Source organism: Lolium perenne, chromosome 2, assembly GCF_019359855.2.
Source record: "Lolium perenne isolate Kyuss_39 chromosome 2, Kyuss_2.0, whole genome shotgun sequence".
Lineage (NCBI taxonomy): Eukaryota > Viridiplantae > Streptophyta > Magnoliopsida > Poales > Poaceae > Lolium > Lolium perenne.
In genome coordinates this window covers 88,527,461-88,538,961 of record NC_067245.2, presented here as the reverse complement: position 1 = coordinate 88,538,961, position 11,501 = coordinate 88,527,461, and positions in this window count along the sequence as shown.

The following is an 11,501-nucleotide window of genomic DNA, read 5'->3' as shown; positions in this document are numbered from 1 at the left end:
CTGAGTGGAAGTGGGATTCTGTCGGTATGGACTTTATCACAGGATTGCCCAAATCTAGCAGAGGAAATGACTCCATTTGGGTAGTCATCGATAGGTTAACAAGGTTGCACATTTCATCCCTGTCAAGACCACATACCAAGGCCCAAAGCTAGCTGAGTTATACATATCCAGAATAGTCAGCCTGCACGGAACACCGAAGTCAATTGTGTCAGTAGAGGATCACAATTCACCTCAAGATTCTGGCAGAAAGTGCATGAAGGACTAGGAACCCGTCTGAATTTCAGCACAGCCTACCACCCACAGACTGACGGACAGACTGAGAGAGTCAACCAGATCCTAGAAGATATGTTGAGAGCCTGTGTGCTAGAGTACGGATCCAAATGGGAAGACTGCCTACCCTATGCAGAATTCTCCTACAACAATAGCTATCAAGCCAGCTTACAGATGGCCCCCTTTGAAGCCCTGTACGGAAGGAAATGCCGTACCCCTCTGAACTGGTCGGAAGTCGGAGATAGTCAAGTCTTCGGCCCCGATGTTCTCCGCGAAGCCGAAGAGAAGGTGCACAAGATCCGCGAGTACCTCAAGACCGCCTGATCCAGACAAAAAGAGCTACGCCGACAAGAGACGCCGAGAGATGACATTCGAGATCGGAGATTTTGTGTATCTCAAGGTCTCACCCCTCAAAGGAATGCAGAGAGATTCCAACTTAAAGGAAAGCTCGCCCCCAGATATGTCGGACCATTCAAGATTCTGGATCGCCGAGGAGAAGTCTCATATCAGTTGGAACTACCGGAAGAGATGTCCGCCGTACACAATGTGTTTCACATCTCACTACTTCGGAAGTGCCTAGAAGTGCCTGAGAAGACCGAAGTATTCAAGAACATCGACCACAGAGCCATTGATATCAACAAGGACCTAACCTACCGCGAAGTGCCTATTCGCATCCTGGAAGAAGCATTCAGGACCACCCGCACCAGAAGTATCAAGTTCCTGAAGATACAATGGAGTAACCACACTGAAGAAGAAGCAACTTGGGAACGCGAGGAAGATATGAAGAAGGAATACCCAGATCTCTTTAGTACCTAGTTTTCTCTAGATCTCGGACGAGATCTTTTGTAAGGGGAAGGGTTTGTAACATCCCAAGTTTCAACAAAATGAACAAGAGAGAATTCAAGAATCCAAAATTTGGGGCCAACAAAAACTTTTTCTCATCATATAGGTTTATGCATATAGATCACCTTATTAATTATTTTGAGTGTGCAATTGCCATGATGTTTGCTTATGAGTTCTCTCTCACTCTAAAACCCTAGCAAGGATCACTTGATCTTCCCAAAGTCAAATAAAAGAAATAGAAAAGAAATATGAAAAGTCAACTTTACACACACATAAGGCCTATGCCATTTTTGCAAATACTTAATCTAGGCCAATTTGGTTTGCACCATTACTTGTAATTGGTTACTAAACACTTTTTAACACCTTTGGAATCAAGCCAACTCAATTCAAACCAAAATCAAACTCAAATTCCAAGTCACATGCAATATGGTCACTTGTGCCATTTTTACCCTGATGGCCACTTTGAGCCCCTGGTTTTCTTCTTTCCACTTCTAAACTTTGTCAAACCTTTTCACCTCATCCAAGACAACATCAAGCACTACAACTTTGCCCAAAACCATCACCCCAAATTCATCACCAATTTCAAATGGGAAGCAAGCAAAGTTGGAACTTTCTCACATAATCAAGATCATATGCAAAATGTGATTTTGCATCCCAACTCCATTTTGACCACCACCACCACCAAAATGCTCCCTCTAATATATGTTTTCAACCCACCAAAAAGAATTTCAAAATTCAAAAATATATTTCTTTCGGGCATTTCCACAAACACTTGGCAGGCAGGGTATCAATTTGAGCCCATACCTCATTCTTTACCATGGACTTGGTCCAACCTTGCCTCTCTGCACCCTGGAGTCTCCCTCTCACCTCACCACATCTTTTCACCACTTGCCACCACCTCTGTTGCTCGACATTGACCAAGGATGGCCATGCCGTGGCATGGCAATGCCACCCTCATGCCATCCTCACCTCTGGTCAATTCCAACGTGCCACACCGTGTCAAATCTCTCCCTCTCACTCCCCGATGCTGCCCAGCCCACCGCCCCGACGAAGCCAGGCACCGTAGACGTCAAGACACGCGCGCCCGGTGGCGCCGTAACCACGTCCATGCCGCGCCAGAGCGCGCGCCCGGCGCCGACCCTGGACGCCCGAGCGTGACGACGCCCCGCGCCCTCGCGTCACCTCCGCCCTCACGCTCACCGCCGCAGACGCACCACGGCGCCCTGCATCGCCTGGACACGCGCACGAGGCCGCGGGAACGCCGTGGACGACGACCGCGTCCACGACCATCCGCCACTGTACCCCACGGACGCGTGACGCACTCCACTGTGCTTGACCACCGAACGCTGTTCGGAGCTCGCCGTGACGTTCCCTGAGCCTGCCTAGACACGCCCATGCCCTCGCCCACGCCGTTGATCGACAGGAGCGCGCCAGAGCCACCGTCACCATGACCGTCTGCCCTGGCTCGGAGCCGCTATAAAAGGAGCACGCCGCGCCCCAAATTGAGCACGCCAATCGCCTCCACACATCCTCAGAACTCCCCTGCCACCTCAATTTCATAGATACGCCGCCGGAGACCGCCAATCGCAAGATCGACGCCGCCGCTAGTACACGGAGGCCGCCGGAGCAGGAGGCCGCCATTGGAGACGCCGCTGCTTCCATCTGCTTCACCGTCGTCGACAACGTTGCTGTGCACCTCGCCCTCGACCGCCGGAGCTCCGACGAGCTCGCCGACCCCCTGCCGCCGTCGCGGTGAGTTCCCCCTCTCGCCGGAGACGAAGGCCATCCTCGACCGTGCGATCTCCCTCTAATCCTACGGTCCACCTCCCCCGTACCGTTTCGGTGTTTTAAAAACACACTGACATGTGGTCCCCACACTGTCAGGCGGCCCGCTGCGCTGGACGCAGTACTGGGCCGGCCCAAGTTCTTTTCCCGCGCAAGCCCACCTATTTGATTTCAAATTTGGAAATTAGATAAAATATACAATCTGATGCAAACTTTGAAATTCAATTGTGACAAATCTACTGGGCCAAATTTTGCAAACTTTATATTTTTGGAAACCTTATGAAATTATCTACACCTTGTCACTGGATAGAACCCTAGATCTTTTGTAGAATTAAAGTGACAAAATAAACAAGGCAGGGACTTTTCTGCCTTATAATAATTCTTAAAAATCAACCATAAATGCTTTTCAGTTAATTCCACCTCCAATAATTCACTTTTCACTTATACTAATTGTTTCTACAAAAATATGCCATGCTTTCTTTGGATGATCATGGTTTAGTTGAATTAAATGCCTTATGGCTATTTTCTAGTCAAAGATATTGTCCAAAACTATTAAGAAATCTTATGTGGGAGTTTTCCCTCATTTAAATCTTGTCACCACCAACTCCAAATGAAGTGGAGACTCTGGTTATTTAGGTCCCATAGGAATTGTTGGTGATATTAAATCTTTGTTATGCTAGACTTAAATGGTATGAGGTGCTCACCTCATTTAAATCTTTTTCTCCAAATGCTAAGTGTGAAGAGGTTGACTTGGGTCAACCTAGGTCACATATTATGCATAAGAGAAATTAAATCTTAATAAGATAATGAGAGGAAATTATTTCTCTAAATAATTCAAAGTAACATTTAAGTTTAGTATGAGAGGAAATTATTTTTCTTAAATAATAAGAAAAACACATCCACCAACTTTTTAGCCAAATGTGATGCTAGTTTAGGTGTGTGAACCATGTTTGTGCATAGTTTAGTAGATTAGTTTGGTGTGATGATTGTGTACCCCGTATTCGTATTTTAGACGCTAGTACCGAGGAGTACCAGGAGGAGGAGGAGGTCTACTTCCAGGAAGAAGAAGACCACTTTGACCAGTTTCCCAACCAAGGCAAGATAATACTCTTGCAAAGTGCAAAGCTCACCATGAGCAAGGCATTACCCCATTTACTTTATGCATATGATCCTATTTCCCAGTTTTACTTTACAAGCTTTATTTACTTTTGTTTTATCAAAGTACTTCTTGATTTATGAATTACTAGATCGGTATGGAGTTAGTACAAGAGTATCAAACTTAGCCTAGAAGCAAAGCAAATACTTAGCACCCCTCACACATAGTGGCTAGTGCTAAATTTAAGATGACTACTCTAGATGGGAACATGTGTCGATGAAATGATGATGGTTGAAAACCTTGGAATGATTAGTCATTTCCATGGAAAGATTTTGAAGGTGAATATGACACCGAAGTTGACTTGGTGACTTTGGCTAAAAACTGATGATTGATTGGATGCGATACCATTCCAATTTTTGAGTACCCCCACAATACCTGATTATGTGTCTTAGTATGGGTTCCCTCTGAACACACATCATAGGGGTTATGCTTGAGGCTGCCTCCGTTGTTGAGAAATGATGTGAATTGAAGGTGAATTGTACGGCCAAGCCCTGTGCAGTTCCCGGGTTAACAGTTGGTTTTCACCGGGAGGCCAAGCTCATGGGGAGAGGTGCCTATACTAGGGTGTGTAAGTGAAAGGTTAACGGTTGATGATCCGCGTACTGAGTTACGATTACTCAGGGTTTTACCTCTGACGGATGTAATCAAATGTTGTGGCACAAGTGTGCGACCTCTGCAGAGTGTAGAACTATTCGAATAGCCGCGTCCGCGGATATGGACAATTGGAAAGGCCATTCTGTTTCCGTCATCAGAATTTATATCTTTGTGACTGGTGTTTTTGAACTTGAACTTGAACGGTGACTTTGACTTTGTATCACAACAGAGTTGTGGGAATGACACTAATGTTCCCACTTGAGTTAGTTAGCACTTGGGGAGTTGTTTACAAAAGTGTTTATGAAATAAAATTGGCTTTATGCAAACAAACTTAGAGCTTAGAACAATTATGTCAATGCTAGTACTTACTTTAGTGTTAGTTTGCGAGTACTTAAAGTACTCACGGCTTTGTCCCTGGCTATTCAAATGGCCAGAATATGAAGCCGAGCAGCAGTACGAGGATGACGATCAGCAGGACGTCTACCACAACTAGGAGCTTCTAACGTCAAGCGTTGGCCTGTGGACTAGAGAGTCCTTGTATCTTACGCTTCCGCTATGAACTTGTGTTTGTTCGTTGATCATTAGATCAACTATTTGTGTAATATGGATCATGTGATTCCAAGTTGTAAGACATTATGGTTTGTAATGAATGATGACTGTGATACTTAACTATTATGCCTCGCAACAACAATTTCCTGGGATTGCGATGTATGACATAATAGGCATCCGGACTTTAAAAATCCGGGTGTTGACAAGTACTTTGTTTTTATTTTGTGTCTTGGAAGTTGTTCACTACTGTAGCAACCTCTCCTTATCTTAGTTTGGTGTTTTGTTGTGCCAAGTAAAGTCGTTGATAGTAAAGTTCATACTAGATTTGGATTACTGCGCAGAAACAGATTTCTTTGCTGTCACGAATCTGGGCTGTTTTCTCTGTAGGTAACTCAGAAAATTATACCAATTTACGTGAGTGATCCTCAGATATGTACGCAACTTTCATTCAATTTGAGAATTTTCATTTGAGCAAGTCTGGTGCCTCGATAAAATTAGTCAATACGAACTGTTCTGTTTTGACAGATTCTGCCTTTTATTTCGCATTGCCTCTTTTGCTATGTTGGATGAATTTCTTTGATCCATTAATATCCAGTAGCTTTATGCAATGTCCAGAAGTGTTAAGAATGATTGTGTCACCTCTGAACATGTTAATTTTTATTGTCGATAACCCTCTAATGAGTTGTTCTAAGTTTGGTGTGGAGGAAGTTTTTCAAGGATCAAGAGAGGAGTATGATGCAACATGATCAAGGAGAGTGAAAGCTCTAAGCTTGGGGATGCCCCGGTGGTTCACCCCTGCATATTCTAAGAAGACTCAAGCGTCTAAGCTTGGGGATGCCCAAGGCATCCCCTTCTTCATCGACAACATTATCAGGTTCCTCCCCTGAAACTATATTTTTATTCCATCACATCTTATGTGCTTTTCTTGGAGCGTCGGTTTGTTTTTGTTTTTTGTTTTGTTTGAATAAAATGGATCCTAGCATTCACTTTATGGGAGAGAGACACGCTCCGCTGTAGCATATGGACAAGTATGTCCTTAGGCTCTACTCATAGTATTCATGGCGAAGTTTCTTCTTCGTTAAATTGTTATATGGTTGGAATTGGAAAATGATACATGTAGTAACTTGCTAAAATGTCTTGGGTAATGTGATACTTGGCAATTGTTGTGCTCATGTTTAAGCTCTTGCATCATATGCTTTGTACCCATTAATGAAGAAATACATAGAGCATGTTAAAATTTGGTTTGCATATTTGGTTTCTCTAAGGTCTAGATAATTTCTAGTATTGAGTTTGAACAACAAGGAAGACGGTATAGATTCTTATAATGTTTACAATATGTCTTTTATGTGAGTTTTGCTGCACCGGTTCATCCTTGTGTTTGTTTCAAATAAGCCTTGCTAGCCTAAACCTTGTATCGAGAGGGAATACCTCTCATGCATCCAAAATACTTGAGCCAACCACTATGCCATTTGTGTCCACCATACCTACCTACTACATGGTATTTCTCCGCCATTCCAAAGTAAATTGCTTGAGTGCTATCTTTAAAATTCCATCATTCACCTTTGCAATATATAGCTCATGGGACAAATAGCTTAAAAACTATTGTGGTATTGAATATGTACTTATGCACTTTATCTCTTATTAAGTTGCTTGTTGTGCGATAACCATGTTCACTGGGGACGCCATCAACTACTCTTTGTTGAATATCATGTGAGTTGCTATGCATGTTCGTCTTGTCTGAAGTAAGAGAGATCTACCACCTTATGGTTAAGCATGCATATTGTTAGAGAAGAACATTGGGCCGCTAACTAAAGCCATGATCCATGGTGGAAGTTTCAGTTTTGGACAACATCCTCAATCTCATATGAGAAAATTAATTGTTGTTACATGCTTATGCATAAAAGAGGAGTCCATTATCTGTTGTCTATGTTGTCCCGGTATGGATGTCTAAGTTGAGAATAATCAATAGCGAGAAATCCAATGCGAGCTTTCTCCTTAGACCTTTGTACAGGCGGCATAGAGGTACCCCTTTGTGACATTTGGTTAAAACATGTGCATTGTGATGATCCGGTAGTCCAAGCTAATTAGGACAAGGTGCGGGCACTATTAGTATACTATGCATGAGGCTTGCAACTTGTAAGATATAATTTACATGATACATATGCTTTATTACTACCGTTGACAAAATTGTTTCATGTTTTCAAAATCAAAGCTCTAGCACAAATATAGCAATCGATGCTTTTCCTCTATGGAGGACCATTCTTTTACTTTCATTGTTGAGTCAGTTCACCTATTTCTCTCCACCTCAAGAAGCAAACACTTGTGTGAACTGTGCATTGATTCCTACATACTTGCATATTGCACTTATTATATTACTCTATGTTGACAATTATCCATGAGATATACATGTTACAAGTTGAAAGCAACCGCTGAAACTTAATCTTCCTTTGTGTTGCTTCAATGCTTTTACTATGAATTATTGCTTTATGAGTTAACTCTTATGCAAGACTTATTGATGCTTGTCTTGAAGTAACTATTCATGAAAAGTCTTTGCTATATGATTCACTTGTTTACTCATGTCATTTACATTGTTTTGATCGCTGCATTCACTACATATGCTTTACAAATAGTATGACCAAGGTTATGATGGCATGTCACTCCAGAAATTATCTTTGTTATCGTTTTACCTGCTCGGGACGAGCAGAACTAAGCTTGGGGATGCTGATACGTCTCCAACGTATCGATAATTTCTTATGTTCCATGCCACATTATTGATGTTATCTACATGTTTTATGCACACTTTATGTCATATTCGTGCATTTTCTGGAACTAACCTATTAACAAGATGCCAAAGTGCCAGTTACTGTTTTCTGCAAACAATCATCTTCCACACAATACGGTTAATCCTTTGTTACAGCAAGCCGGTGAGATTGACAACCTCACTGTTTCGTTGGGGCAAAGTACTTTGGTTGTGTTGTGCAGGTTCCACATTGGCGCCGGAATCCCTGGTGTTGCGTCGCACTACATCCGGCCGCCATCAATCTTCAACGTGCTTCTTGGCTCCTCCTAGTTCGATAAACCTTGGTTTCTTTCTGAGGGAAAACTTGCTGCTGTGCGCATCATACCTTCCTCTTGGGGTTCCCAACGAACGTGTGAGTTACACGCCATCAGCGTGGCGAACAGCACTTTCTCATTTTCTTCTACTCCGGCTACTTCTAGATTGTTCTCCATAGTTTGGAGCCAATCATCTGCATCAAGTGGTTCCTCAGTCTTGCTGAAAACTGGCGGGTTGGTATTCTGGAAGTTCTTGATCTTTGATCCTGGATGATCATGATGGCCTTGATTGTTGTTGGCAAGCTGTTGAAGTGCTGCAATGTTGGCTTGCATTTCAGCTCTTTCTGCTTCTCTACCTTCCAGCATAGCTTGCAACATCTGCATCATTGCGTCTTGAGTCACGTTGCGAGTTGGAGGGGCCATCTGAGCATTGAGATAGATCATGAGATAAGAGGGAAATTCTCTATGGCTTGTTTTGTGTTTAAGTTCAAAAGTTAAAACTTGAAGACTTTTCATGATAACACAAACATACATTCATTCATAGCATACAACACACATTACAAGCTAACACATTAAGGGTTTTAAGAACCCTTCTTCTCCAAGCTACGATACATGGGGCGGGATACAACTCACACCTACGATAGTGCACAAGTGAACTACTCATCATCTATGGCGATGTGGTCATCCTCTCCGGCGTCAAGGAACTCGTAGTCTTCCTCCTCGGTGTTCTCGTCCTCCTCGAAGTCGTCGTCGTCACTCAGGAAGGCGCTTCCTCCCTGAATGTCCTCTCCATCTTCCTCCATCTTCTTAATCTGTTCCTCCTGGTTCTTGGCAGTGGCCTCAAGCGCTGCTATCTTTGCGCGGAGGCAGGTGATGGTGGCATCCTTCTTTGCCCGCTGCTGGCGGAGGGCCTTGCGGTCGTTGTTGAGTAGCTTGATGGCTTCGCCTTGCTCGATGATGTGGGCGTGAGTCTGGTTGGCGTACTCACGCGCGTGGTCGAGGTCCTGCTGAGTGTGGTACAGGATGAAGTCAAGATGCTCCACATGGTGCTTCAGCTCCGGGTGGGGTGACATGTCCATGGGCTCTCCAGCAGAGTTACGCCTCGCGAGGTGAGAAAAGCGAGGGCTCTTGAGTGCATCCCCGCTCATCCCGCACAAGCGTGCGAGTGCCTCCTGAAGGGCGCGGGCAAGTCCGTCCAGCCAGTTGCTCTCCCTGAAGGAGAAGAGGATCCTCTCAGAAGTGGGAGGCTCCATCTTGACCCTCAAGTCAGCGGTGATGATCCACTGCAGCTCGCCTCCTGGCTGGTCATTGACCTGAACTCCATGGAACTCCGGGTGCGGGCGATCAAGGTGATCGGAAAGGGCGTTGAGGTCATGCTCGAAGACCAAGCTTCCCCCATTCCCGAGCTGGTAAAACTTCGTGTTCATGGGCTCCATCTGAAAGTGAAGTGAAGGATTAAGTTAGAGAAGTGAACAAGTGTGGCAAATTTTTAGTTACATTTCTAAGGAAGAGCATGACTTCTTATTTTCCCAAAGAACTCAAAGAGAAGACAAAGACTAAATTTTTCCAATTACTCACTTCATTGTTTTTGAAACTAAATTTTTCAGAACGTCCATTTCTAACTAGGGTCTCCTAAGGTCAAACAATGGCTCTGATACCAACTTGTCAACACCCGGATTTTTAAGTCCGGATGCCTATTATGTCATACATCGCAATCCCAGGAAATTGTTGTTGCGAGGCATAATAGTTAAGTATCACAGTCATCATTCATTACAAACCATAATGTCTTAAAAATTGGAATCACATGATCCATATCACACGAATAGTTGATCTATTGATCAACGAACAAACACAAGTTCATAGCGGAAGCGTAAGATACAAGGACTCTCTAGTCCACAGGCCAACGCTTGACGTTAGAAGCTCCTAGTTGTGGTAGGCGTCCTGCTGATCGTCATCCTCGTACTGCTGCTCAGCTTCATAGTCTGGCCATTTGAATAGCCAGGGACAAAGCCGTGAGTACTTTAAGTACTCGCAATCTAATACTAATGTAAGTACTAACATTGCTGTTGAGAGTGTTCTAAGCTCTAAGGTTATTTGCATAAAGCCAATTTTAGTTTAGAAACATTTTAGTAAACAACTCCTTGATAACCCACAAGTATAGGGGATCGCGGCAGTCTTCGAGGGAAGTAAAACCCAAATTTATTGATTCGACACAAGGGGAGGTAAAGAATACTTATAAGTCTTAACAACTGAGTTGTCAATTCAGCTGCACCTGGAAAAGCACTAGTAACAGGGGTGATGTGAAAGCAGTAGTAATATGAGAGCAATAGTAAAAGTAACACAGCAGCAGTAACAGTAATACAGAGGCGATGGCACCGAAAAATAGTTGATACTACTTCCAATGACATATAGAACGAGTATATAATGATGAGAGATGGACCGGGGTTCCCAGCGATCTACACTAGTGGTAACTCTCCAATAACAAGTGACAAGTGTTGGGTGAACAAATTACAGTTGGGCAATTGATAGGATTCAAAGCATTAAGACAGAACATCAAGATTATTAATCATGTAGGCATGTTTTCCATATATAGTCGTACGTGCTCGCAATGAGAAACTTGCACAACATCTTTTGTCCTACCAGCCGGTGGCAGCCGGGCCTCAAGGGAATCTACTGGATATTAAGGTACTCCTTTTAATAGAGCACCGGAGAAAAGCATTAACACTTGGTGAAAACATGTGATCCTCACATCACCGCCATCCCCTCCGGTTGTCCCGATTCTTGTCACTTCGGGGCCTTTGGTTCCGGACAGTGACATGTCCATACAACTTGTAGATACAATCTAAGCAATAAGTATAGAGCTCAAATCTAAGATCATGCCACTCGGGCCCTAGTGACAAGCATTAAGCATAACAAGATTGCAGCAACAATAACTTCACAAACTTTATAGATAGACTAATCATAATGTATCATCCATCGGATCCCAACAAACACAACACCGATTACATCAGATGAATCTCAATCATGTAAGGCATCTCATGAGATCATTGTATTGAAGTACATGGAATAGAGAGTACCAACTAGCTACTGCTAGAACCCGTAGTCCATGGGGGAACTACTCACGGAGCATGATGGAGGCGGTGGCGTCGATGGAGATGGGTTCCGGGGGCACTTCCCCGTCCCGGCAGGGTGCCGGAACAGAGACTTCTGTCCCCCGAATTGGAGTTTCGCGATGGCGGCGGCGCCCCTG